Source organism: Dasypus novemcinctus, chromosome 4 (assembly GCF_030445035.2).
Source record: "Dasypus novemcinctus isolate mDasNov1 chromosome 4, mDasNov1.1.hap2, whole genome shotgun sequence".
Classification (NCBI taxonomy): Eukaryota; Metazoa; Chordata; class Mammalia; order Cingulata; family Dasypodidae; genus Dasypus; species Dasypus novemcinctus.
The window spans coordinates 86,957,334-86,984,851 of NC_080676.1; the positions used below are offsets into that span (position 1 = coordinate 86,957,334).

At 40.5% G+C, this 27,518-nt stretch overlaps 1 protein-coding gene across 50 annotated transcripts in view; it reads left to right on the forward strand.

The window, feature by feature from the left end:
• ZBTB20 (zinc finger and BTB domain containing 20) overlaps positions 1–27,518 on the forward strand; it is a 900,898-nt gene that overhangs the window by 803,081 nt on the left and 70,299 nt on the right. For all 50 annotated transcript variants that reach the window (XM_071214788.1, XM_071214799.1, XM_071214789.1 and 47 more), the window contains one exon: positions 22,871–22,971. The gene's annotated coding sequence lies outside the window, so the exon portion shown is untranslated. The remainder of the gene's footprint in view (positions 1–22,870; positions 22,972–27,518) is intronic.

The following is a 27,518-nucleotide window of genomic DNA, read 5'->3' on the forward strand; positions in this document are numbered from 1 at the left end:
CTTACATAGATAATGGGTAAAGATCATTGCATTTCAGCTCCTTGATCCTGCCTTTCACCAGCATGTAGAGTTTTTTTTTTTCCTCACAGAATAAATTAAATATGAAAGAGAAGGACTAATGTAATTCAAATAAACATGTTAATGACCCTATTTTTCCATTTGGTAACTAGACCGGATGTGGTGGAATGCCAGTTTTTTACTGAGCCTGTAATTTAAAACTTTCAACAAGGACACTTTTTTCCCCTTTTTATTTCCATCCTCCACTCTCAACCCCTTTTATTCTCACAGACACTCCTTACTATCCAATTAGTTTTGGAACAGGAAAACTGTCCTCGTTGCTGCCTGGAGTCAGAGGGGAGCTGGGTGGTTTATCTCTGTGGGGTGGCTTGTAATTCTCCTGTTTTACTGGTGATTACCCTGCCAGAGCTCTGTACTGTTCAAGGGGGTAAGCAAAGGAGATGACTGGAGCATTTCTTAGGCCTCTGCCGTGGCCCCACACTCCCATTTTATGGATTTTGGAGCTTGCAGCATAAACATATTGGAACAGAATATCTCTTGATTTTTCTCTTGTAATTTTTTTTGGTAGTAACAAATACACATCTCGAAGTTTCTCATTTTAACCACTGGTCCAGTTACAGTTTCTTGGCTTGTTTTTAACCCTTTAAGTAGCCATCCATTTCAGCTACATTTTTTTTAACAAATGTAGACATGACAGCCATGTCTTAAGAACTAAAACCCTGACTCATTGTGCCCCAAACGACTTAGTTTTTTCTTTCCCCTCCTCTGCTCTGAGCCAAGTCTGCCTCAGCATCATTTTCCCCAGCACTCCCTACCTCCTACTCCAGAAAATGGACTGCTCAAAATGAAGAGCTTCCTCTCCTTCAGACTTCAGATTTGCCACCTGTTTGCTAAATTCATTAGCAATTAGCTTTGCAGACTGACTTTTCTCCAAACTGTGTATAATCCCTCATTTCTCCTCCATCTCCAAAATGTGATGTCCCTTTGGCAATTTACCTGCTAGCTTTCTCTTGTTTCTTTTACTTTGGTCAGTTTCCAGTATTTGAACAAAAACTTTTTGATGTGAACACAGGTTTTTTTCCCAATTTACACTGGAGGGAGGAATGAAGGGGAGAGGGGGCTCTAGCCCTGTTACTTCCTGTTAGTTTTTGTTCTGGAGAATGCAGACCATCTGTGTCTCTCAGAAGCTATTCTTCTGCAACCACAATGCTGATTTTGATATTTAATTTCTTAGTTTTCCCCTTATTTCTATCCTTTCTCCAAAAACTCCTAAGCCCCTCATTAGATCTTTCTACCTGAAATTTCTTACCTTAATTGTACCTCTGAATACCGTTCTGTCCCCATTAAGACCAGGATTCAAATAAGTAAAAGATAATGGGAGAGTGAAGGAGCGGCAGGCAAAGGGGAAGCAGGGAGTGGGAAAGGTGGGGGTGGGGGTAGGATCACTTTTTACAACTTGCTGTCACCAATTCCCCTGTCGTCAGATCCATTGCTGAACTACCGCCACTACCTTGGAACTTGCCTTTTTCTGAATAATCATCTATGGGATGTTGGGTCTCTTTAAGAATGGCCTGAAAATGTTCCTCATTTATTTTTCCAGCCACAACAAACTTCATTTAAAGTTGTACTTTCTCATTTAACAATCAAGATGGTTATTTTCCAAAACTAGTTGAGATCTTTTCACTCTTCTGAGGGCTGCTCGATAAATCTGAACTTTTTGTCACTCTGCATAAAAGTTCTGTATTCTTTCTGTGTTTTCCTTTTTCAGGCAATGCCACCAACCAAGGTCTCTAAACAAGTACATTTCCTTTTGGTAGACTAACTCTGTAACTTAAGGAAATTTAACTTTCTCGTAAGATGGTTAAATAGGTTGGTTCCTGAGAGGCAAATTTCCATCTTCACTTCAGATGTCATTGCAATTTAGGACACAGATTTCCCCCATTCGTGCTTTAAAAAAAATCAAAGGACTTTTTTTTTTTTTTAACTTTTGTTCTTAAGGTCAGAATTTTAAAAGCTAAATGAATTCCAGGCTTCAAACTCTCAGAAATTTATTTCAGCCAGTTCAAGCCAAAAATGTACTATCAACAGTCCACTGGTGAACTACCTTCATGTCGTGACTAAGTTGAAGTAAGCCTTTAGGCTTTTTGAAGCTACAGCCTTTGGTGCCCTCATCACCTTTTTTTAGCAGCTCCTGCTTGTTCCTGCTGTAGTGCCTTCAGCCATGGGCATACTGTCTAATCAGTGGTGTATTAAAATGGACCTAGTACAGTCAGCTACAGCTAAGCCAAAATCGATTGACTATTTTTAAAAGGAAAAAAAAGAGGATAGAAAATTGCTGTTTTAATCTAGGCAAATCAAATTGTGCCTGCTTGCTTTCCACCTGTAGCTAAGTGTAGGCAATAGCATTCTGATTGATGATAGTATTTCTTTGTGCTTCTTTATTCATGCTTATCCACTTGGAGTAAAAGCACCAGGGTATCTTCAGAACTGAGTTTTCTCATTCACGCGAGAAAGCTTGTGCTCTATTTTTCTCAGGGGGGGGGAATAAAAACCTGTCTTCCTTTTTGACCCCTCTTAAAAGATTTTAATAAAAGCTGATGCATTCATCCTTTTCAGTCATGTTGGTCTTTCCTGCCATGAGGTCATACCTGACTGTGACATCACAATGTGTTGCTTTGGGCAGCCTTGTGGTGTGGGAAGACAAGGCCTTAATTGGGTTAACAGAGCACACCAGGACCGGATGGCAGATGAGCGCTGCTCTCCTACTCGGCAGTTCTCTGCTTTAGGCAGTGCGAAAGAAGCAGAGTCTAGCTTGAGAGGAGCAGCTTTTCCAAGGGATTTTTAACTCTGGAGCTTTCTCTTTCATTATCAACCAATGAAATTAATTTTTAAAAGAAAAAAAACTGTAAATTGTGCTTTGTTTTTCAAACTGCAAGAAGGGGGCTGGGAGCAGGTGGGAATGTGCTGGCAGGTTTGTTCTATAGCATTGATCTGTAACCAACAAAGGAAATGTCTACTTATGAGACACAAATCAATGCAACCAGACTGCGAAAGTGCAAACAGAGATGTGAGAAAATTATTCAATCGTTAGCCTTCTATGGAATTTTAAAATATGCCATTGTTCCAATAGAAAAGAAAAGTGAAAAACTAGAAGAAAGGAAAGGAGGGCATGAGGACTGGTTCTAATTTCGTTCAAGGTTTTTCCTCTCTTGATTGTGGAAAGGTCATGCAAGGTTGTAAGATTCCTAAAAGATTAACAATGCTGTGAATGAACTTCAGAACTCAATAACCATGTCCTCAGATGCTAATAATAGTTAAGTTGTGGAAAACTGGTTGGAAGACCAGATTATGCCTGAACTTCGCTGTAATCTGCAGTAACCTTGGTTGCTGTATATTGGCAGTTTCTTGCTAAGTCTCTTAGTCCAAAAGTATTTTTAATCATATAACCACATTACAAAAATTAATAAATCCAACATGAATCTAACCTTAGGTAACTAAAGATTATTTTGTAAAACTTTACCAGTTCAGACAAACTGGGAAAGGGGCAACCCATCTGAATTAGCTAAAAGTTTTAATTAAGGAATATTTTTAAGTATTTTAAACTGAAATTTCAACATGCTAGCAAGTAGAATTTCTTAATTTGTCAGGGGTTATCAGATGGGTGTAAAAGTGATTCAAAAGAGTTTTTCTCCCCTCATATAGGTTAAGCATAGCTCCTACTTCCCACTAAAAAAAATCTAAACTGTTAATTTGCTTAGAAAATCTCATTTTCAGAGAAAATGATTAAGTGAATTTCAACACAACCTCTATCCTGGGTATCATAGATTGTGAATTATGCTGGCTTTGCTACAGTTATCACTTTTAGGGAGAGAAAAGATTTGTTGTTACTTCTCTGAACACAATATAAATAGCTTCATAATTTTTAAAAAAAATTTTCCAATGCCTAGTAAAGCCAGAGTCCTGTTCAAAATTTAGGCAAAAATAGAGGTCCAGAGAAATTTTTCTCTGTTTCTGTTCGTATGATGAAGTCAATTTCCAATACTCTCACTTTTCCCTGAAAATGTGCCTTTTTTTTCCTACTTCTCAGTGTTACCATGTTAGTTGCATTGCCTGAGAAAACCCAGAGAGTGAAATATAATGAGTCAGAGTAAATTGATCAAGAATGGATTTCTGGGTAACCTCATTTAAATAAGAACCTTTGCAGTAAAAGTGCATAAATGTCACACTCTGTGTTTCACAATAATACCTGAAAGTCTGATTTCTGGCCATCTCAAACTCTGAATCACAATCCTGAGCAAAGTAGTAAATGGAGACCTTTGAACATCCAAATGAGAGTCTCAGAGTCTCTGACCAAACCCTGCCTCAGAAAATTATTTTCCCTATAGTTCTCATTTACCTGATTTTCCAATGCAAAGCAGATTAGAAAATATTTCTAGCATGGAGGATTGAGAAGAGATGGCTCTTAGAAATTGAGAAAGTGACATCAGTGAGGTACCACAGTGAATAGTAGAATACAGCAGATACTCAAGAGAAATGAGAAAAGGGTTTTACTGAAAAAACAGGAGCAATAAATATTCACAATTTATCTCATAAGAAAAAAATTAAATGATATCTGCATACTCTAAGAAAATAGGGAGAAGCAAAAGTTTTCTGTTAGAAACCAGTTTAGAATGTATTTCATTGTTCAAAGGCAAATTTATTATGTCATTAAAAAAAAAGAAAAAAAATATATATATAAATAAAACACTTCATGCCCCAGTGTAGCTTTTTGGTTCTTATTTTTTTCCCCAAATTTTTTTACTTCATTGCTTCTAACATTTCTGATACCTAAATGATCCTCTTCTAATTCGGAAAAAAATTCTCTTTTTGTAATTAGGGATGGCTTTGTAGAGACATTAAAAATCAACCTAGCCAAAACTACTCAGGACAAACACCTTAGAAGGAAGTATATTTATTCTTGATTTTTTAAACGTCCAGGTTTCTTAAAATAAAGATGTTCTCTGTCAGTGACCTTAATTTGTAATGTATGCTGTCATCTGGAGTAAGGCACACTTGCTCATATTTAGCTGTTTTACTTTGTAATGCGTCATTATAAGTGACCAAAAACATGGTGCAGGAAGTGTGTTGGTTGTGTGTTTTTTCATTGCTTATGCAACTTCCAAGCAGAAAATGTTCTTGAGACCAGATGGTAAAGAACAGTCAATTGCAAGTTCTATTCTCCAGATGTATTGATGTTTCATGTCTTCTTGAAGCCAGTTCAAATACATTTGTATATTTAAGTCTTAACTTTTAGTAACCCTTTCCTTCCTGCTAGACCCAATTTCAACTGACAAGCAACTGGACTTGAATATTAGTTACAGGCTCTCTAAAGCCAGTTGAACCGAAAATGAGTGGCAATGCCCTGGCCACGTAACTCATCATGGGTGCTATTGGACATAGCTACTCACTGTGCTTCAATGACAGGAATGTGTTTATAGTATCAACTTCTTTTCAGTTTTATCCTTTTCAGTAGTGCACTTTGTTAAGACAGTCAAGAAAATAACACCTAGAATTTCTACTTGGCATTCAATTTTTTAAAAATTTCCTCAGCAATTTGGAAGTTTGCTTGGAACACAGATGAGTTAAGATAAAAGGCTGGTTTTTTGTTTTGTTTTGTTTTGCTTTGCTTTTTTAATGTCTCTAAGTAAGTAAAAATGAAGATACTATCTCTGAATGAAGGTAAAATGTTGTCCCCTTGTATATTTTTAAAACTCCCCAAACCATTCCCAGTTCTCAGCCAAATGTAGCTTACCAAAATTGTCTTTTTGAAAGTAGCAATTCACGGAGATTTGCAGTTAACTGTATATCAAACTGCATTCTCTCTCTTCAGTCCTTGCTCACAGCTCCACCATTTTAGAATACAGCGAGATATGCCAGAGCCCTGCCATCTGTTTAATGGGCTAATTATGTTTACCACATGCCTATTTCACAGGAATACCATGAGTGAGGTTGCCAAACATCATACAAATATACTGTTTGTATATATATATATAGACATATAAATATACACATAAATAAAATCGTATACATACAGATATAAAAAGCACCCAACATTTCTGAGCCTCACTCCATCTTTTACTCTAAGGCAATCTCATGGCCCTTCAATTAAAGTGAGCCAGGCATCGTCAGAAATTATAATAATGCATGGTGTGGCCGCCAGGCAGAGGGGGGCACTCTGATTACTGGCAAGGGGGGTGAAATTCAGATTCTATTCACATATGACTGTCTTCTGTCTACTTTAGCTGTGCCCTATTTCTCCAAACTAAAATCATGACACTTTAGCTTTGTAATTAATGTGAACAAACTTTATGAGACTGTGTGTTGCTGTATCCAACATCTTAACTCCTTTTAAGAAACAAAGTATCCCTTTTCCTTCACTAAAAAACAAAACAAAAATAAGACCTTCAGAATCTGTGCCATTCTAAAACAAACCCTTCTATACAAGGCTACAACTTTTATATACCACAGCTTCTATATTGGGCCTGTTCTTAAAGTTTTTATTTTTCCATTTTACGGGGCCCCTGCAATCCTTGACAACCTTTTTTTCTGGTGTTTTCTGATATGTGTTTCCTAGATATGTGGTCTCAGTGACTCCAGTTTTCATGAGGTCTAATTATCTCTTGCTGTCCATGAAAATTATCACTGGTCCCAAGTTGGATCAGCCTAAGTTGCTTCTTGGAAATGAGGCGTAAGCTGGTGGATCTTGAAAGATATGGGGGAATTCTGAACAGTAATAGGAGACAAGGAGAGGGTAGTCTAGGTGAAGGGCATTACACCAGCAAAGAAACAGGACAGAGATACCTAAGAGCAAGTCATGGGTAACAGGATGCAGTGGCCTGAGAGCTATTGGGAGAAACAGCCGCATCTGTACACCAGGCTATCATGCCAATATGTAGCATTCTCTTAAAAATGAAAAAACAATCAACATATGAAACTCATTGATATAACATTTTATTTAGTCTTTTCTGAGATACAGACATACTTTTCCCCGATTGTGAGAATCTTTTCTTACACTGCTTTAACTGAAATAAATTATTCAGAGCTGTTTTGTTTGTTTTTGTAGCTTTATACTTACCAGAGATTTCATAAACAAGTTGGAAGAAAAAAAAATAGCCAAGATGTAATATACAAATAATCCAATCAGATAAGTCTGCATGGGCATGGATGAGGGCCTGTGGGGAGGATGAGGGAGAATCTTCATCAGTGCCAGGAGAATGATTGTGTTTTTATCTTAGGCATAAGTCTGATTTGAGAAGAGAGGTTGATATGCAAAGAAGTAGAGGATTATTTACCTATTATTCTCCTATGTATTCATGGGAAGATGACTGGAATATTTACTATGTGACCTCTAGAACCCAGAACCCTAAAACCCAGTAGAAACCACATAGACACAGAGCAAGGGAAAGCAAAGCGTTTAGCAAAACTAGAGGAAGCAGGAATTGCTCATCCATCTTTTCTTACTTTTGAATCAACAAATAATAGAACTGGAAAGAATCTTAAAGACACTCCCATTTTACATATGAGAAAAGTGAGCCCCAGGAGAAGTTTTGATGATTTGCCTAAGATCATAAAATAATTTGTAAACATGGCTGGGGACCTAGATTGTCTGATTTAAAGTCAGATGCCTTTTTAGCCAAACCTTTCAAAAATTCCATTTTTCTATAGTCATTTTGGAAAACAACTGAAGCTTTGCCTTATCTCACCAACATTGCTTTGTGTATCTTAATTGTCAACTGGCTTCTCTCATTGCAATTAATTGCTTTGTAGTGAAGTTTATTTTATAATAATTAATTGTCAGATTCTTATAAATGATCTAAAATTAATATGGGTTCTCAGAAGTATTTTGAGAATTCTACAAATACAGAGAAGCTCATTAGATCAACATACCCAACTCCTTTTTATATGAATCCTGTGATACCTATAAAAAATGGACTGATCATATTACTAGAATTTACAAGGTTTCTAGAATCTCAGGCCTTTGTTGGAAAGTATAAATTAGTCAAACCAGATCTGCTTATTTACCCATTCTGGATCGTCCCTAAGATGTTTTTAAACAGCTTTGCCTTTGTAAGGAAGGCATTCCCACTACCATCAACCTTGCCAGTTAACTGCTGTCATCTGCATGGCCAGTTACTAAATATCAATTGCCTATCAGATTCAAAATAACCTGCAGTTCGTGTTTTACTGATATCTTGCTCAGTGTTAGAGGAGAAAGAACATGGTGAGAGCCTGGCATAGCCCAGCTCTCTTCTGTGAATAAAGGGTCCCTCACTGACAGTTGATCTTCACTAAATGCTTATTGAAAGGAAAACAAAAAGCATCCCATTTCTCTTTTTCAAAAAAAAAATCTCTGGGTCATTTGAAAATATATATATATATATATTTTTTTTTTTTTAAGATTTATTTATTTTATTTCTTTCCCCTTCCCCATCCCCACCCCAGTTGTCTGTTTGTGTCCATTTGCTGCGTGTTCTTCTTTGTCCGCTTCTGTTGTTGTCAACAGCACAGGAATCTGTGTTTCTTTTTGTTGCGTCATCTTGTTGTGTCAGCTCTCCATGTGTACAGCGCCATTCCTGGGCAGGCTGAATTTTCTTTCGTGCTGGGCGGCTCTCCCCACAGGGCACGCTCCCTGCACATGGGGCTCCCCTACGTGGGGACACCCCTGTGTGGTATGGCACTCCAGCACTCCAGGGAACACCCCTGTGTGGTACGGCACTCCTTGCATGCATCAGCACCGCGCATGGGCCAGCTCCACACAGGTCAAGGAGGCCCGGGGTTTGAACCGCAGACCTCCCATGTGGTAGGCGAACAACCTAACCACTGGGCCAAGTCCACTTCCCTTGAAAATATTGACTCCAAACTTCTGATACTATGTCGTGTGACTTGTTACACCACATATGGTTATTATGATCAACTTGTCAGCAAAAATCAAGAAATACTCTCTTATTGCAGTGCAAAGTAATATAATAATTCATACTTACAATTTAAATGGGTCTGGCCCAACAAGTCCTTGTTCAGGTGCCACACACACCACTCTGCAGGAGCTGACTGAATAGTGACCCAAATTTTCAGGTAAGAATAATGGTTTCACAGATACATAGAAGAGGCCTGTTTTTTTTTTGGTTTTTGATTTTTGGGGTGTTTTTGAGGCCAAGAGCTCTTCCACAATGAGGAACCATTTTGCAATATATTCATGGTAAGTAAAGGGAAAAACCTTTTGTGACTAAAACGATGGCATCTCGTGGCTTATTAAAACATTTAGTCCACTAGATACCAACTCTAAGAACAATTTAATTCACAAAGCACATGAAATAAGCAGAAGAATCTAGCCCCAACGGCTGCATTCTGCCACTGTGGTTCTGTTGTTACGTCGTCGGTGATTTAGTTGTCAAGATTCCTACTGTTTTGCATTTGAATATTTGTGAGAAAAATCTAGAACTCATTTCCTTAAGAAGTCACACCCCTATGGTCCTTAGCAAAGACCACCAGAGGGCAGTTGTAGAAGCTTTGTTACCAATGCCAAGCAGATTTGCATATAGGGTTTGTGGAACCTTAGTATTTTTCCTTCTTCTTCCTCCCTCTTTTGTTTTTTAAAATTATTTCTCCTCTTTCCTTCTTCTGTTCAAAACTCTTCTGCTCATGAATTGGGAGAGCATTCTGAAAGGAAATAGGCAGGTAAATACTATTTTGAGGGAGCATTCTCACATATAGCCATCTCCATAGGCCTTTTTTTTTTTTAAGATTTTTTTATTTATTTCTCTCCCCTTCCTCCACCCCCCACCATTGTCTGTCTGCTCTCTGTGTCCATTCGCTGTGTGTTCTTCTATGTCCGCTTGCATCCCTGTCAGCAGCACCGGGAATCTGTGTCTCATCTTGTTGCGTCATCTTGCTGCATCAGTTCTCCGTGTGTGCAGCGCCACTCCTGGGCAGGCTGCACTTTTTTTGCGCGGGGTGCTCTCCTTGCAGGGCGCACTCCTTGCACATGGGGCTCCCCTATGCAGGGACATCCCTGCATGGCATGGCACTCCTCACACGCGTCAGCATGTGGACCAGCTCACCACACAGGTAAGGAGGCCCTGGGTTTGAACCCTGGACCTCCCATATGGTAGGCGATGCTCTATCAGTTGAGCCAAATCCTCCATATGCCTTTTTATATCCCTAAACAACTGAAGAGCATGCACAGTAGCTCAGGTGCTGGTCCTCAGTGCCTAGGACATTCTTTGGTTTGAACTAGTCAAGACCACTGTTCCACACATTACTGAACAATCAAAACAGAAGAAAGCTTTCCTTCTGTGGTTCTAGCCCAGATGAGTGGCAGGATGTAGCCTCAGTCTATAATTTTCCACAAAGTCCTCCCCCAGTCTGATTTACATGATATCTAGAGCAACTTGGCTCCTGGGAATTCACACTCAAAAAATACGACCTGCAGTGATTTTTCTTAGGATGGGCAGAATGAGACAGTGAGGAAGTGGAGACATTTATGTTATAAAGTTATGTTGTTTATTTTCCTCACAAACTTTTTTTTGTTCAAAGCACTATACATGTAACAATTTATTTTATCATTCAGAATAAAGAGTTGGTTAAAAGATCCCCCACATTTCTATAGATTTTCCTCATAAATTTTTGAATTTGCTTTTCAGGACCCCCCACTCCTCCCAACATTTCTTTTTCTCAACCAAATGAATGTTTGAAAGGAAAACTTACACTCATAATTTTTAAATAATTTTTCTGCCTGTTCCACTATTTTGCTTTTTGGCCATCACATAAGTCACTGAATGGGGATCGTGTATGAAAAGACCTCATCATATATTATAGCCAGAGAATATGCTCATGGGAAAAGTTCTAGTCCACATATACAGTTCTCTCCTCCCAAAAAAGTGGCTCAGATAATTATGCCAAACATTCTGTATCCTGCATAGTGGGACACAACAGCCTATTTTCAGTTGTTTTTCACTTTCTGGAACTTTATGCAGTGTCTGTGGCCAAGAACCCTTGAATATCAACTCTGGTCAAGTAAAAAGGAAAGGAGAAAAAGTCCTTTTCGAATTAAGCCTAGCTATTGCAAGCTAGTAGCTAATCCAGTTAAACTCACCTTCCATCTTTGAGGTTTTGAGGGTTTTTTTCCGTAGTGGAGTGCTAGAGAAGCTGTCTGTCTGGTGTGTTGGGAGGGTCTTGCCATTTCAAATAGTTTGAAAAGAATGCATGTTTCCTACAGTGTCTTAATCTAGTGCAGTTAAACACCTTGGTCGTCAGGCCCTGTGATGCAGAGTTATTCAATATATTTTAAAATGCAAACAAACTTAACTCTGCTGTTCCTCATTCTCCCGCTGCCTCCTCTCTGACTGTCTCACTCTACAGTGAAGCATTGGAAGTAGAGTGTGTGTGTGTGTGCGCGCGTGTGTGTGTGTCTGGGAGGTAGACAGATTCCCTACCTGGAAATGGCTTGCTATTATTAGACGTTCAGTTACCAGGGGTTATGTAAGACAATTGAAGCTCTGTTTTTTAACAGAGACATGATTCATGCTGCTTGTAGTAACAGTAACCACCTCCAAATGAGACAGAAACCAGACGCAGACAAAGGCTGCAGAAATCAATGCCGACTCCGTAGAGCCATTCTCCTGATACCCTCCGTCTTTCAATCAGAGCACTTAGGGTATCAGGAGAGGAGGCTCCTTCTAATTCTAGATCTTTTCTGTCTCCTGGGGCTGCCAGGTGAACTCATGTGGGCTGGAGCTGCATGCACGGGAAAGCTGGGCCTCGGAGCAGTGATGTCTGAGCCCCCTCCAGCCCTCTGTACACCCTCCCCAGGCTCTCCCCTGGGTTTCAGGCACATCTGGAGGAAAAGGGATTGTCCCAGCACTGTGGCTCAGACTTCTCTGTGGCTTCTATTCAGAAAGGTTGGAACATGAGTGTTTGGCTCGCCCACTCAAGGAACTTTCCTCAAGTGATGCTCTGCTGCGTGCTGGCAGAGGAGAGGGTGGAGTGGGATTTGAGCTGGTGCTGGCACTTCATCACAGCTTCTCCCAAAACCTGAATGGAACTGGACTGGCTGTCAGCTCTACTCCCTCACTCACACACACACACACACACACACTGGACCCTTTCCTGGTTCCTCCAGTAGGCAGTCTTGGAAACGACATTGATTCAACACTTTGCAGTATGCAGAGCACCTCCACATGCTTCAGCTTATTTTATCCTCACACCTTTTTGAGATAGGCAAAGCACACATTATTATCAATACCACTTTACAGGTGGGAAATTTTACAGCTGGAAGGTATTTTACCATTTGCGAATGCCTCACCTGTGATTTCACAAATAAGTAAAATGAGGCTCAGAAAAGTTAAGTGACTTGACCATCCCACAGCTACTTCTTATCTGCTCCAGAAAAAACCAGGTAGATCTTCTGAGTCTTCAGCTAGTGCTCTGCTGCTCTGATTTGCTACAAAGCTTGTTGGCGGCCGTGGCATTTGGTGGAGGGATGGATTTTCTGCCAAAAGACCTTGGCTTTAGACTAAGCACTACTGCTCATTAGCTGGGTGGCTTAACCTCCCTGAGCCTCAGTCTTCTCATCTATGTATCTCATGATGGGAGAACTCATTTTTAGGGAGTGTCTGTGAAAGTACTAGCTAACCTGTAATCTGTCTAAATCAATGTAAAGAATAGCCCTCTCTCTACAAAGGGTGACATCCAGGAAAGAGATGAAGAGATTTCAGTCTTCATCTACTACGTAAAAGAAAATTTTACCACCAAGGAGGAAACCATGATACTTTATAGCAGAAACTGCCCATGACTCTCAGGAAACGGCACTCTTCCCCTAGTGGCCTATTAGGCACCTAACAGGCAGGCCATCCTTCATTTTTCACTCTCAAATGTATAAATTGTCCAGAAAGTCAACTCTAAGTAGAGATATGGCAGAAAAATATCTAAACCATTTAGCTTCACACACCCAATAAAAATTCTAGTTTTAAAACATGTATTATTAATTACTAATAATCAATTCTCTAATACACTGTTAGGAATTTTAACTAAAAACTGATGCAGAATTTATAATATTTTTACCATTATCCTGCTATTTTCATATTACATGGTACAATGACCTATTTTAAACATTCTCGTTTATATAATAGTTTTTAACTACATCTTTTGTTTGTATACCACTTTTTATCCAGGGAGGTAGCAAAGTACTTTGTAGATTGTACTTAAATGATAGGCATTTTCTCTTCTGCTGGAACATGAAAGCATTTGTTGCTACAGTTTTAAGGAAGTAAGCTGAACTCATTTCTCTTACATAATAAAACTCCCTTGACTAGTGATCAAGAGACCCAATTTCTAGTCCCAACCTCACTATAAACTCACTGTTAGAGAATCTATTAAGTCCCAACTTCAGATACTATTTAATCTGAAAAATTTAAAATCCCTAATACCTACTTATTATACACAAGACTGAGGCAACCTGTTCTGTTCATTAATGTAGTATAGCATAAAAGAACTTTATGGAAAAGATAGAGTTCATTGTTTGGGAGTTGCGTGTTGTGCTGTGTGGCTGCCAAAGCTGCCTTGACTTTCCCAATGTGCTGCATCCCCAGACTGACCCAAAGAGCTTGTTGAAATATGACTGGAATGTAGTAGTATGTTCAGTCCTTCGACATTCCACAAGCGATTGCTACATATTCTGTACACCAGGCAGTGTGAGAGGCAATGGACCCTTGCACAAGACTGGTCCTGATTCCTTGTGTGGGAAAATGCCTTTTCTGTTCTACTAAGTTATAACAATTTCATGACCATGAATGGTAATTTCATCATCTGAACAGAGATATTTATTCCAATGGTCCTTTTCATGAGTTCTTTGATGTTCCTCAATTTTTCCCCCCTTCTTTCCATTTTGGTATTAAAGAAAAAGAAGCTGCATCCACCCCTCTGTAACCCATTTCAGATTCTTACTTAAGAATAGAACTGCCTTTTCTCTCCTAGGTCTAACCTTTGCGGCGATGATAACAGTGATGGTGGGTGGCTGCTTTTCTTAATAAGGTGGTGGTAAATTCCAACTGGGCTGTTAACATACTAAACTGTCTAGGGAAGCGGACTTGGCCCAGTGGTTAGGGCGTCCACCTACCACATGGGAGGTCTGAGGTTCAAACCCCGGGGCCTCCTTGACCCGTGTGGAGCTGGCCCATGCGCAGTGCTGATGCGCGCAAGGAGTGCCCTGCCACGCAGGGGTGTCCCCTGCGTAGGGGAGCCCCACGTGCAAGGAGCGTGCCCCGTAAGGAGAGCCGCCCAGCACGAAAGAAAGTACAACCTGCCCAGGAATGGCACCGCATACACGGAGAGCTGACATAACAAGATGACGCAACAAAAAGAAACACAGATTCCCGGTGCTGCTGATAAGGATAGAAGCGGTCACAGAAGAACACACAGCGAATGGACACAGAGAGCAGACAACTGGGGGAGGGGGAAGGGGAGAGAAATAAATTAAAAATAAATCTTAAAAAATAAAAAATAAACTGTCTCAATAGGTACAGAAACCAAGTTTTGACCTATCATGTCCTAACATTATCAATTTCTGTGGGTAACCAATAGCATAACCAGTAAGCACTTACCATGCCCAAAGGGTTACACTATATAATGGATAAAATGAGGTTCATGCCTTAGATGATTTACATTCTCACCAAGCTTATAGAAAACAGAAATTAAACTGTAACCATTCAAGTGGTAAGTGAATGGCAGAGGTCATTATGGGCCAAGGCAGTTTCACAAAGAGAAGTTTCATAAGGGGTACAAGTTTTAATTTAGGCCTTTAAGAAGAGGAAAGGCCTAGATAAGAAAGAAGTGATAAAGGCATTCCAGTACCAAGTGTGTTCAGGGACACAGAGATATAAATATGCTTAGTCTTTCTGATACCCTGTGAGCAAACTGACGAAACGAATGGGATATTGATGAAAAGGAAATCTGAGACGACTTAGTTGGTATAGATTCAGTGAACTTACATTCCCAAGCTGGTTTGGAACTAGGGGAAATTCAGTAAAACGACGTTACCCTAAGTATATTATGAAGTTGTGTTCCACGAAGGGGGGTGGGGGTGGGGGGGGGCTTTGTAATCCAATAGTTTTTAATAACGATGGAGTCTTCAGCACCTTTAATGTTATGTATACTGTAAGTTTGCAAGAGGACATATAATATTCAATGTCCTGTATTTATTTGACTAAGAAACTTTATTTTTGAGAACTTTCAGTTCTAGAGGTCTATAAGGCTCACTTTGAGATGTGCCACATGTAAGGGTAATGAAGAGCAGGACTTGCAGGCAGAGCAAAACAGTATTTTGTGATGATTAATCTAGTAGTATTAGGAATGGATATACCATCAACTAAAGAAAAGAAGAAGGTATCATTGATGGAAACAAAAGGAAGGATAAAGGTAAGAAGCAGAGGATAACCTCTAAGAAGGGAGGGAGTGTGGGGAAAAGTTATAGATACATTTTGAGTAAAACAAAATACTGAAAATTCACAGATGTCTGAGAAAGAGATGAGAGCCAATGAATGTACCATGCTGGATGGCCTAGCTCCTTTTACTAAAGGACACAAGATCATTGTATTAGCCAGCCAAAGGGAGGCTAATGCACAGTACCATAAATCTGTTGGCTTTTATAAAAGGTATTTATTTGGGGGTAAAAGCCTATAGTTAAAGACCCTAAAGAGTAACTCGAGGTCTCTTTCTCACCAAAGTCAGTTGCATCTTGTTGAAGCAAGTTGGTGCATGATCTCTGTCTGGTCTCTCAGGCCTTCTCAGCTACTCAGCTGCACTGTTCTCTTCGGCTGCAAACTATCAGGGAAATGGTTCATCTCTCTTCCTGGGGCTTTTGCTGTTTAAGCCTTCTCCTTTGTCCATGGCAGGACTGAAATGATCAAGTTCTTTCCTCTTCCATGTGTCTCCTTGAGTGAGTATTCACTTATATCAGCCCACCAAGGGGGGCGGGGACTCAACCAAGTCATGCCCTGCTGACATGGCAGAATCAAAACCCTAAATTGATTTAATCAAGTAAACTTAAAACCTTTGAATTTAATATAATCAAAGGCTTTCATACTCAGAGGAACAGACCAGTTTACAAACATAATCTTTTTTTCCTTTTTTGAAAATCATAAATAATCTCAAACTGTCACAATCATCAACTGAAAAAAAAAAAATGGAGAATGGATCTTGAGAAAAGTAGAACATATTAAGAAAAATTACCATAGTCTTGCACTTGAAAACTGGGCAGGAGTGAAGATTCCGATGGCGTGGTTTGCAGGGGTTGTACTAGGAGTGGGAGGGAATGCCAGTGGTGATATGGATCGTGGTTGAACAATGTCAGAAAAGGCATGCCAGAGAATGTCTACATAGAAGGTCGTGGAAACAAAGAAATCCAGAGGGATATTAAGAACGGTGTTGAAATGGTTTATCATTGGGTGAGGTCAGACTGGACAAAATTACCCAGTTAAGCCAGCGGGGTCCTGTTAATGGACCAGGAGAAAAGAGTAGGTTCCTTAAACATTAAGGAAGTTTAGGTCACAGACTAGAGTTGGAACACTTAAGGTCAAATATGAGTTCTTAATTAGTGGAGTAAACTGGAATAATGATGAGGACTAAGATCTAACTGAAGAAGAGTGGTGGTGGTGAAGGCTATTGAAAAGAAGTAGACATGGATTTTTGGATTTAAGTATCAATTAAATTAGAGAAGGAAAACAAAACTCAAGTGTGGAAGGTTTTGAAGTAGGTGAAAAGTAAGTTCCAGAAGGCATTAGAGAACAATAAATGGAGAATCTAGCATAAGCCTATTATGAGTATTGCAAATGAAAAGGATCAAGATATGAAGGAGATCAGTGGTTTGGTGATTGAGAGCTAGGTGAAAGTTAAGCTCTATACAGTTGCGGTTAAAATATGACCTTGAAACCCTTCCCTGCTTTGCCACCCTCTGGTTTCAGGACCCCTGGCAAATTACTTTACCTTTCCTAAATGTCAGTTTCTTCATCTGTAAAGTGGGGATATAATTCCCACCTTCAAAATATGGTTGTAAGAAGGAAAGTTAAATAACTTTGTATGCAAAGTTCCACGCACGATATCTGCTATGCGATAAGCATTAAATTAATGGTAGCCATAACTATTGCTGAGATACTAGGTGTGAGAAAAGGGAAGCGATTGTTCACTTTGGAGTGACAGAGTGCATCATCTGAGGTAAATGCCTTTTTGATATTTCTTGGCACCTGTTTTTCCATTTAGTCACAAAACTATAACAATTATGCCAGAAAACATGCTCTGTACAAGGGGCCAAGTGTGGAAAACGTTTACGTAACACCAGATAACCTGCTGCACCATAAATCATGGTCATGTTGGAATCCTCTTAACATATAACATTATAGCAGAATCTGTGGTGGGCTTTCTGCGCAGGAATATTCCAGCTGACTTGGAGGAAGGGTTCCCATCATCAGGTACTCATTAAAGCCAGAAAACCATCATGATCAACATATAAATTTTTATCACCTGATCCTAAAGAGCTCCTATTTAAAAAAATAAGAATCAGTTGTAACTGATAATGTTAAGGCTCCTGGGATGTGTAACTCACATTAACAGTTTGTGAATTGTCAAAGAGGTCTCTATGGAGAAAATTAACATAGATTTAATGTGACAAACAGTGGGACTATGATTCCACCTTCTGTTGACAAGGCCATCCCAGGGGTCTTCGAGTCAACAGAGGTATTTCTTCTGGATATGGGTATTAACTAGAAGTTAATTAACAAGCTAACTTTTTTAAAAAGTAAAACACTTTTTAAAGCATCAGCACGGTGAAGATAGGGGTTCTGAAGGTTACATTTTTTGGCCATGATGCCTTTAGTGCCTTAGTCATTAAATGGTTTTCTCACCAGTTTCCAGAGAACAGAGATTAGTAATACAGACTTGGGAACTCATTTCAGGTAATTAGTTAAAAAGTTAAAAGTCAAATAGATTTCTTTAACATTTTTAATGGTTTAACAGGTTGATGAGCAACTTAAGTAAATCCCAACATCTTTCTTCTCAGGGGACTGTTAGAGTTTTAAGAGACCTTAAAAATCATAGTATCTACCTCCTCCTCTTGCAGATGGAAAAACTGAGCTCCCCAGAGGCTGAATGACTCATCCAAGGTCACCCAGCTAGTGCTCTGATTTATTTTCTTTTCTTACTCTTACCCCTTTTAACACTCCCTCTTTCTTGCACCAACATTCTGTTCCCCACAACCACCTCTCTGCTGATTATTTCCTTGGTTTTCCTTTCCTTTATTTTCCTGTGCCTCAAATGATGACAGAATGGGTCTTTGCCAATTAGTAACCCCTCACCACTAATTCACTACTACATTTGGGATGAAGAAAGGAGGGAAGTGGAACAATTTTAAATTTACTGTGATCTTTGAGACAGCTTTATCTACACCTGGGAATTGCTGTTAGACAATTAAGGTTAGTAAAGCTCATTGAATTTCTCAGAGGAAAGGTGCTGTTTGAATTATTACCAGATAATTATTGTTAAAAATAACAATAATGTAAAAAGTAGGAACTTTGCATGTTAGAGACAAAAGGGTAGGGATTGGGAGGAAGCCCTGAGGGATCTAGAAATGTGTCTGTGCTCGAAGCTCCTTTAATTCTGCCAGTTGCCTGATGGCCTGACACACTGGCCAGAATTAGCAGCCAGCCATGCCGTGTGAGCTGTTGGCTGTTACTCGGCTTGAACTACTCCTTTGAAAACAGCCCTTGATGGGAAGGAGAGTATCAAACATAAGACCTGTGGTCCCCAGCCCAGGTGTCAGTCTCACCTGGAGCCTTGTTAGAAATGCAGACTCTCAGACCCCACCCGAGAGACATGCTGAATCAGAAACTACATTTTAACAAGTCCCCTGGGTGACTCGTAAGAAGACCCTTTAGAAAGGAGGTAGGAAGGAACTGTACTTATTGATAGTTTCTGAAAGAATTCCTTTGCCTAAAGTCTGTGCTCCCACATCTCTCCCAGTGGCTCTGAACCACCATGGAAAGAGAATAAGTGTCCTCCTTTGCTGAGATCACAGTTAGAAATGTGTCCATATGTGTTTGAGCAGTTGCAAAGAGCACAGAATTAGAGCCAGAAGGTCTGGGTTTAAAGTCTGGCCTCACCGTTCACTAGCTTTCTAATTTGGACTGGTTACTTGACCTCTCTGAGTCTGTTTTCCTCATCTGCAAATTGTAGAGCTATGAATACCTACTTCTGGCATTACTGTGAACATTAAATTATAACATATTTACATATAAAAATGCATGGTGCAATCGTGACAAAATTTAAGCATCCAACAAATGGTAGCTAATATTTTCACTATCTTTTTTTAAGCTTTAGTCCTGAGGGCGCCCTCCATAATTTTGGAATGAGCTGGTGTGATTTCACCAAAGAATAGGAAAGGCTGTACTGTAATGAGACCCCCACAGAAAGTTCCATCAGAGTGCTATGTGGCATTGTGTTACATAATGGCTCTGCTCTTTATGGGCTTCCAAGACAGATCTGCAGAGACATCAACAATGAAACAAGCCAGAAGAGAAGTGACCTGCCAGCTGTTCTGCCTCTGACATCATCAAGAACCTTGCCAGCTGGGTTCCAAGAGCAGCCTCTTTATTACAGTGATGATGTAAGAGGCAGAGGGAATCAGGATTTCCACATTCTGGGGAGATTTTGTGGCACCAGAAGCCCCTCAAAATTGTCTTTGACTTACAAACTGGGTCATGGGTAGTGGAATTGAAGTCATTAAAAGACAATAAATAGGAAACCCAACAAAGCCATTTTCATCGAGTCTTTTTCAGTGTGTAACAGATTTTAAGCAATAAAACAGACCAAATGGAGTAGTTCTGATTAATAGACCTTCAGGTGTGTGCTAAAGCAAAAGAGAAAATTAGAAGAACAGGGTAGGTAGCAGTTTGCCAAAAATGATAAGAGCATAGCAGCAAGGTGTGGGACTGGGAAAGAAGGGTTTGATTAAAGAACAATTACATTACATTTAATTATCAAATGCACACCCTAAATGAAATGCTACATATATTTATAATGTACGTTTATCTAATTACACAATGGATTTGTATGTTTCCATGTGATTTTTCATTGCAAGGTACTAGATGTATCGATCAGAGATTTCCTTTATTGCTTTAATTTAATGGCAGAGGGGGGAACAAAAAGGAATCTCCGTCTAGTGAAGTGTTGTTGACACCTGTGCCATGATATATGGTTTAGTAAGAACAATGAGAAACTCTTGAGCTCGGTTTGCTGTTTATGTGGCTGCTGGGTATTGCTATCTAATGGATGCCTCAGTGCATAGCATGGCTCCACCATACTAGCCAAAATGAATTGATTGATAGTAACAAATTTTTCCCCCGGTGAGTAAAGCACTCACATGGCAGAAGCAACTTAAGTCTTGAGGTTCTGTAGGGCAACATTTAAGAGCTGAGCTCCTCTGGCCAAGTAAAGCTACTGAGGTCCCCTGGAAGAGTCTGGGTAAACACTGCTATCTCCAGAACATGTTTTGCTGGCCTATTCTTCTTCAGGTGAGACCAAATGATTATTTTTGAGGATTAGGCTAGAGAGGAGATTAAACAGTTAATGTTTCTTCTACCACAAGAGGAGAATAAGAAAGACAGAACATACTCATGGACAGTTATCTACTCAGTTCTTCAAGTGAATTAGTAATATAAGGAAATAAAAATAAGTAAAATGTTAAACAAACCTAGAAGATGAATACTGGGCAAAACTAGGTGGAAAAGGAAGTGTTACTGTATCATAATAACAAGATTGTCAATAGCCTATCTTTCTATAAGGTAGTGAATTTAACCACAAAATTGCTATAGTATGTTCTCACCAAGAACTTCCAGGTAAACTGATAGCCTCTGCAAAGCATGGGAAATTTCTTCATTCTGGTTTTCAGCCTGACTTTATCACCCCAGCTGTATTTGCAATATTATCACAATCATTCCTGCTGGTAATGCTAGAAAAGCTCGCTTCTTTGTTCTATAAACCCTCCCTCACTTTTTAAACATATTTTAACTTTAAAGAGATACTTATTAGTTCAGTTCATTTATTTGAATACACAAAACACATTTTTTATTTTTTGGAACACAGTATATCCTTGCAGACTTCACACACCAATCTCTCTCTGTTCTGGTCTTTGCTGATGTATCTTTGGTGCTGGGCAAGTGTTGATGAATATTTAGAGATTTCTGACCTTTTGTATCAGTTATCCTTGCTCAACCACTAACATGGATGTGGCCTTGAGCAAGTCAGTTCCCTTTATCTCCTCACCAAAAAAATGAAGGGGTTGGAGTAGATGAGCTTTAAGCTCTTTCCAATTCCATGTCAGTCAGTTTCCATGACTCTGAGCACAATTTTTTATTCCTTTGAAATTTGGTTCAGCAAATACCAGGTAAGCACAAACTTATGTGCAAGGAATTGTATTCCATAATGTATATATATTAAAAATTGTCCCTGCCTTCAATGAACTTATAAAGAGGGAGTGCAGTTTACAGAAATATTATCAGAGTGGATAGAACATACACAGGGAGTAGTGCAAAAAGTACTTGATTCAAGAAGGGCTCTTCCCTTTGGGAAATGCTTCATGATGAGGTGGACTTTGAGATGGCCTTTAAAAAGGCTACTGATTTTCACCAAGTAGACCTTGGAAAAAGGGAGGAAACTCCATGTACGTGATAGGAAAAGTGGGGATTTTGCTGGAGTGAAGATTAAACTGTGGAGATAAGCATGGAAACAGATTGAGCCATGTTTGGGGGACCTTGAAAACCAAGCTAAGAAGTTTGAATTTAGTTCAAAGAGATTTTGAACAAAGCAGTGATATGTTTGGAATGGCACTTTAGAAAGATTATTGTGGCAATTGGTGTGCAGGATGGGCTTGAGGTAGAAAGAAACTGGAGGCAGGGAAACCAGTCAGGAAGCTCTGACAGGAGTTCTGGCAGTAGGGAGTGAAGGGATAAATAGAGGTTTGGCTAGAAAGAGGGTAGTGATTCAGGAAACACAGCCACAGTATAAACCACAGGACTTAGCAGCTGATTGGATGTGGGAAACCAAAGAAAAGGAAGAATTAAAGATTACCCCTTAATTGTAGGCCCAAGTAACTAGAAGAAGGTGGTACCAATAGCAGGAAATGGGAAGGCTGGAAAAGGAACAGATTTTGAGAGGAAGGCAATGAATTCCATTTTAAATGAAGTGGTCATTGGGACCCAATGTGGCCAAAGGGACAAGGCCTGGGAAAAGACCACTGGATTTGAGGCTCTTGGACCAGCAAGAGTCGAATCAGTACAGGAACCTTAACTCCTTGCAGTTAGAGGACGTGGGAAGAAAGGGAGACTTTGCAATGAAGAACAGAGAAAAGGCAAATGCTCAGGAACATGCCCAGGTGGGTGGGCATTTGAAGAATAGGGAGGAACTGAAGGCTTAGGAAGCAATGAAAAATTGAGAGCACGGAAAGTTGAGTCGCCTGTGGTTAAGGACACTGTCCCCACTCCCCTCACCTTCACCCCCCAACTCAGCCTCTACCTCAGAAGCACAACATCAGCTCCGTCCGCACTGACCAGGTGCAGGTGACATCTCAGGCAGTCAGAAAGACCCTGAAAATGGAGGCTGCCCGGCACCCCCTCTTCTCTCCCTTCCTTGCCTGGCCAGTCCCTGGTGCACAGGTGCAGGGCCAGCCTGTCCACCAATCCCACAGTTCTGTCTATATCCACATAAACAATCATGCTCACCCCCACCCTTTCCTCTAACAGCTCTGTTTTTGTTTTTGTTCTGTCTGATCTAGATGCAGCCGCTCTCGGTTCCCTGCCCCAATGAACATCTTCACTAGGCCCAAGCGTTGGAGTGATTTACCTGAAGAGTGACACCATTTATTTGGAAACTACTGTGAGTACATTATGCTTCAAACGAAAGGCTTCTGAGTTCACTTTGTTTAATTAAAAACGGCCCGCATATGCAATTGTAAAAGCAGGTGAAATTTTAGACGGCTTCATCTATTGAATGCCGCTAGGTAACCAGGCTCAGACCTGCGGCGCCCGCAGTGGTTCTTTGTCTCTGGCCTGGGAAGCGTGCCCTGTGCAGCATCATTCCTTCCTCACCGGATGGCCGTGCCCAACTGGATCTGAGCACACCTTGCCGGGACTGCCGGTGCTTTGCTTGGTCATCTGCACCGCTACCTAAAGCGGTGGCAGCTCGTGTCCCAACCATTTGCCTCTCCTCCTTTCTCTTAATCTCCCTGCAACTTGTTATTTCATACCACCCTGGTCAAATCTGTGAGCCAGCTTGACTGGCCCTTACACACGTGCTGTCTGAGCTGCATTCCTGTGCCTCACTGTGCCCTGCATACCTGTCTCCTTGCTACTCCAGGAGCCAAGGCCCTCCACTGGGGGCTCTGGATTCCTTCAGCCACGTCTCCAGGCCACATCAGTCCAGCTCTGTTCTGCTCTCTGGCTGCATGACTCTGTGTCTTTGGTTTAGTTCCCTGCATACCAGGCATTTATGGAGAAGTACAGCCCTTGCACGGAAGGATGCAAAAATAAGATGGAGTAGGAGATATACCTACCAGAAAATACTGATAAAAAAATTGATATCATTCATTAAACATTGCTAAAAGTAGCAAATGAATATATGCTTCTTTTTTACTGGAAGAGCTAGAAATTTGAATTATTTAGAGGGCATGCATGCAAAATAATGTAATTTTAAATTTTAAAACAAAAATGCATTCTAGTTGTTATAGTCACAAGTTTTCCTATATGGTAAGAGAAAGTAATGGGATGGTGTTTTACAGACATCTCTGTTACTGGAAAATGCTAAATCTGGGAGACTAACATCCCTTTTAGGCTTCAGGTAGAATTTTCACATTTGAATTTTCTGTTTCTTTATCTCCTCTGGCATAAATCAAACTCAAATGGATTAAGCCAGAGGTTTTGTTTTGTTTTGCATTGCTTTTTCCTTTTCATGTTTTCAGTCACCTGAATCATAATTGATGGTACCTGAAGTATAGGTGGTACATGGTTCCTCCTGGCCAAAATGGAGCAGGGAACCATGGGAGTTATCCAAACTTTTGGAAGCCTCTTTAGTACTCATAAGTTCAAGGGGTTGTGGGCTAAAAACATGACTGAAGGTCAAAAATAGAATTTCTTTATTCCATACCCACACAGGGAACTTACTTACATAACACCTTCCTTCATCCTTAAGTTCAAGGGCAGGGAGTGCCTTAGAAATGCCCACATCTGGATAGTTTTCTGAGTTTTCATCACAGAATAACTATGCTGGTGCAAATAGAAGAGCAGTATTAGGATGGAGTCTAGCTCCAAAGTTTCTCTGGCCTTTGGGAGGAGAAAAAAGTCCTTCTACTCCTCTCTCCCTCCACTGCAGAAAACACTGTTACAGACCCAGAAATCAGGACCTCAAGTTTCCTAAAAAGCACAGGGAAGCCCAAAAGTGAGCATCTGTTTCTGCCATAGGAATTAGTTCACCTATGTAGGATGCCAGTGACTGCCTTCCCTTCTCATGGGCCCTAGAATGGACATATAGGCTTATAATCCTAGCACCTCTACTTTCCAGAAACTCAAATTCCTCATATATAAAAGGGAAATAATAAAACTTACAGAGAGAAGTGGATGTGGTTCAACTGATAGAGCATCCGCTTACCACATGGGAGGCCCAGGGTTCAAACCCAGGGTCTCCTGACCTATATGGCGAGCTGACCCATGCGCAATGCTGCTGCACATGCTGTGCAATGCAGGGGTGTCCCCTGCATAGGGGAGCCCCACATGCAAGGAATGCGCCCCAGAAGGAGAGACTCCCCGCACGAAAAAAAGCACAGCCCACCTAGGAGTGGCACCACGCTCATGGAGAGCTGACGCAGCAAGATGACGCAACAACAAGAGACACAGATTCCCGGTGTCACTGACAAGAATGCAAGCAGACACAGAAAAACACACAGCGAATGGACACAGAGAGCAGACAATGGGGGAGGGGGAAGGGGAGAGATATACATAAAAATTAAAAACTCTTAAAAAAAAAACTTACAGAGACTTGCAAGATACAGAAATCAATAAGGTGGATACAGTATAAAAATGTGGACTAATTATGACAACGTGCCCCTTCCTGTGGGTTGAAAATGTCCTGGACCAGGTCTCATGCCTTATGGGTGAACAGGAAAGGAGGGAGTGTTAGATTTCACACCTCCACACCACCAAAATAATGTATTATTTATAGGACCTGGCATATCAGAGGTGAGTCTATTTATTCAGTCAACCAAAATTTACCAAGCATTTACTATGTGCCAGATATTCTTCTAGATACTAAGGATATGGCAACGAAAAGAACAGACAAAAATTCCTGTTCTCACAGAGCTTATATTCAGTTTTCCTCCACCTGAAATTTGGCAAATAGACAAAGTACATACAAGGAAGCAACACATTCTGCTATGTCTTTAGACTGCTTTCAGAAAGTGGGATTGATAAAAGGGTGAAGAAATGGAGAAGGGAAAGAATAGGTATGATGGTTAGTCTCAGCACCTGCCCTCCAACACTCCAGTTCCATCCTTTCCTTTGACTAACCTCTCTTTCCTACATTACCCAGGCTTTCTTGGCCTCTGGTTTCTCTCTGAATTTTGCCAAAAGGTGACACCAGCAAACAATAGGCGAATGTGTGTAGACAGGAGGGTTATTTATTAGTCCTGTCCCCCTTCCCAGGTACAATTCTGGGTGAACATAGAAAACGCCACTCCCTCCCCGTCCTCCTTTAGTTTATCAGCTTAAATCTGAGATTAGCAGCTTTCCACTGGTGCTAATCCCTGGTGTCTCACCATCCCTTGAGGGTCCCTTGACCTGTATGCACCTCACTATACAGTCTTTTCATTCAACTCGCTTTAGTTAAAACCTTTGAGTATGCCATCTGTTTCTTGCTAGGATCCTGCTGATACAGTGAAGGAAAAAGACACTGAAAAAAATTACAAATCAGCCCTGCCAGGAAAGTTTGGGGGAAAAAACAAACAAACAACCAACTCTGAGAGAATAAAATGGTTTAAGCAGGAAAACATCTTACATTGATGTGAAAACATTAGACCAAGTCGTGAAAGGATAAACTGTAAAAAACCGTGATAAGCAAGAGTGCTGCTGTAGGTTGGTTTCAATGAATAGATCATGGTGCTTGGGCTTGACCGGCTTCTAATAGCCAAGTGTTGCTTGCTAGATCCTCAACTTCAAGAGGAGTTCTTGGTATCGCAACAGCAATGACAAATGAGTGAACAGAAAGGTGTCAGAAGGGTAATAGAGTAACGGTGTATTGAAGAATAGATTGCTTATCCCCACATTCATTCTGCCTTTGCTACAGTAACAATCCATGTGCCCCTTCCCCACACCTATATACTTTTAGGAAGATTACTAAAATGAAGAAAGTCTTCCTAGAGCTGAACTGATGAAAACCACAGAGCTCCGCTCTGAGTGAAAAGAGCTACTGTTGCTGAGCACTAACCATGTGCCCCCACTATGCTTACCGCTTCACATGAATTACCTCTTTTCATCCTCACAACAGCCCTAGGAATAGGTATTATTATTCCCAGTTTACAGATAAGGAAACTGAGGCTCAGAGAAGCAGAGTGCTTTGCCTAGGTACACAGCTACGGTGGAGCTCGGTTCTGCTACCAACCTTCCTGTGGGTGGTTGGGTGCCGCCTCTCCAGCCCTCCCTCCTCAGGTCCTCTCATAAGCCTTTTCCTTAAAATATGAGGTGGGGAAAGGGGAAATGGTTACCACTCCAAAAAGACTAGGGAGGGAGGGTGCATCCTGGACTGAATTATAATGATCAGTGACTGAGTGATTATTTTTCTAAAGGAGATTCTGACTACATCCCCCCTACCCATCCAGGCTGATAAATGGAAGCATGCTAATGTGCCAAAGAGGAGGGTGGGAGCCCAACGAAGAAAGAAAATTGGGAGAAAGAGATAGAAGAGAGCACTTTCTTCTCAACAGACCCTGGAGACTGATAAGAGCTCACACAGATAAAATATTTATTTTCCATATGTTGCAGAAATCATTGCCATCACTGTATGTGTGCAATATGTGCAAAGGAGTACGAAATATATACATCAAATGCCACTGATCTGGTTAATTTCCACGAGTTTAACATACTTAATACCTCCCATCACATCAATATGTTTTAATGCGTATTTCTTTCCATATACAATCTGGTCTAGTTAGGAAAAAGCCGACATCACCCACAGCATTACCGCTGTGTTTCAGCCCAAAACTTGTTGCCAGGGCCAGCACAATGAGAGTTAAAAACCAGAAGGTCCTGCTGGCTAACTCAGCCGCCAGTCACCTCAAAACGCCTTCCCAGTTCTTAAAGCAGCCTTTCACTCATAACAGAAGTGTTTGCAGTGGGAAGATAAAAATGATTTGTTTTCTTGGGGCAACTGGGAGATAT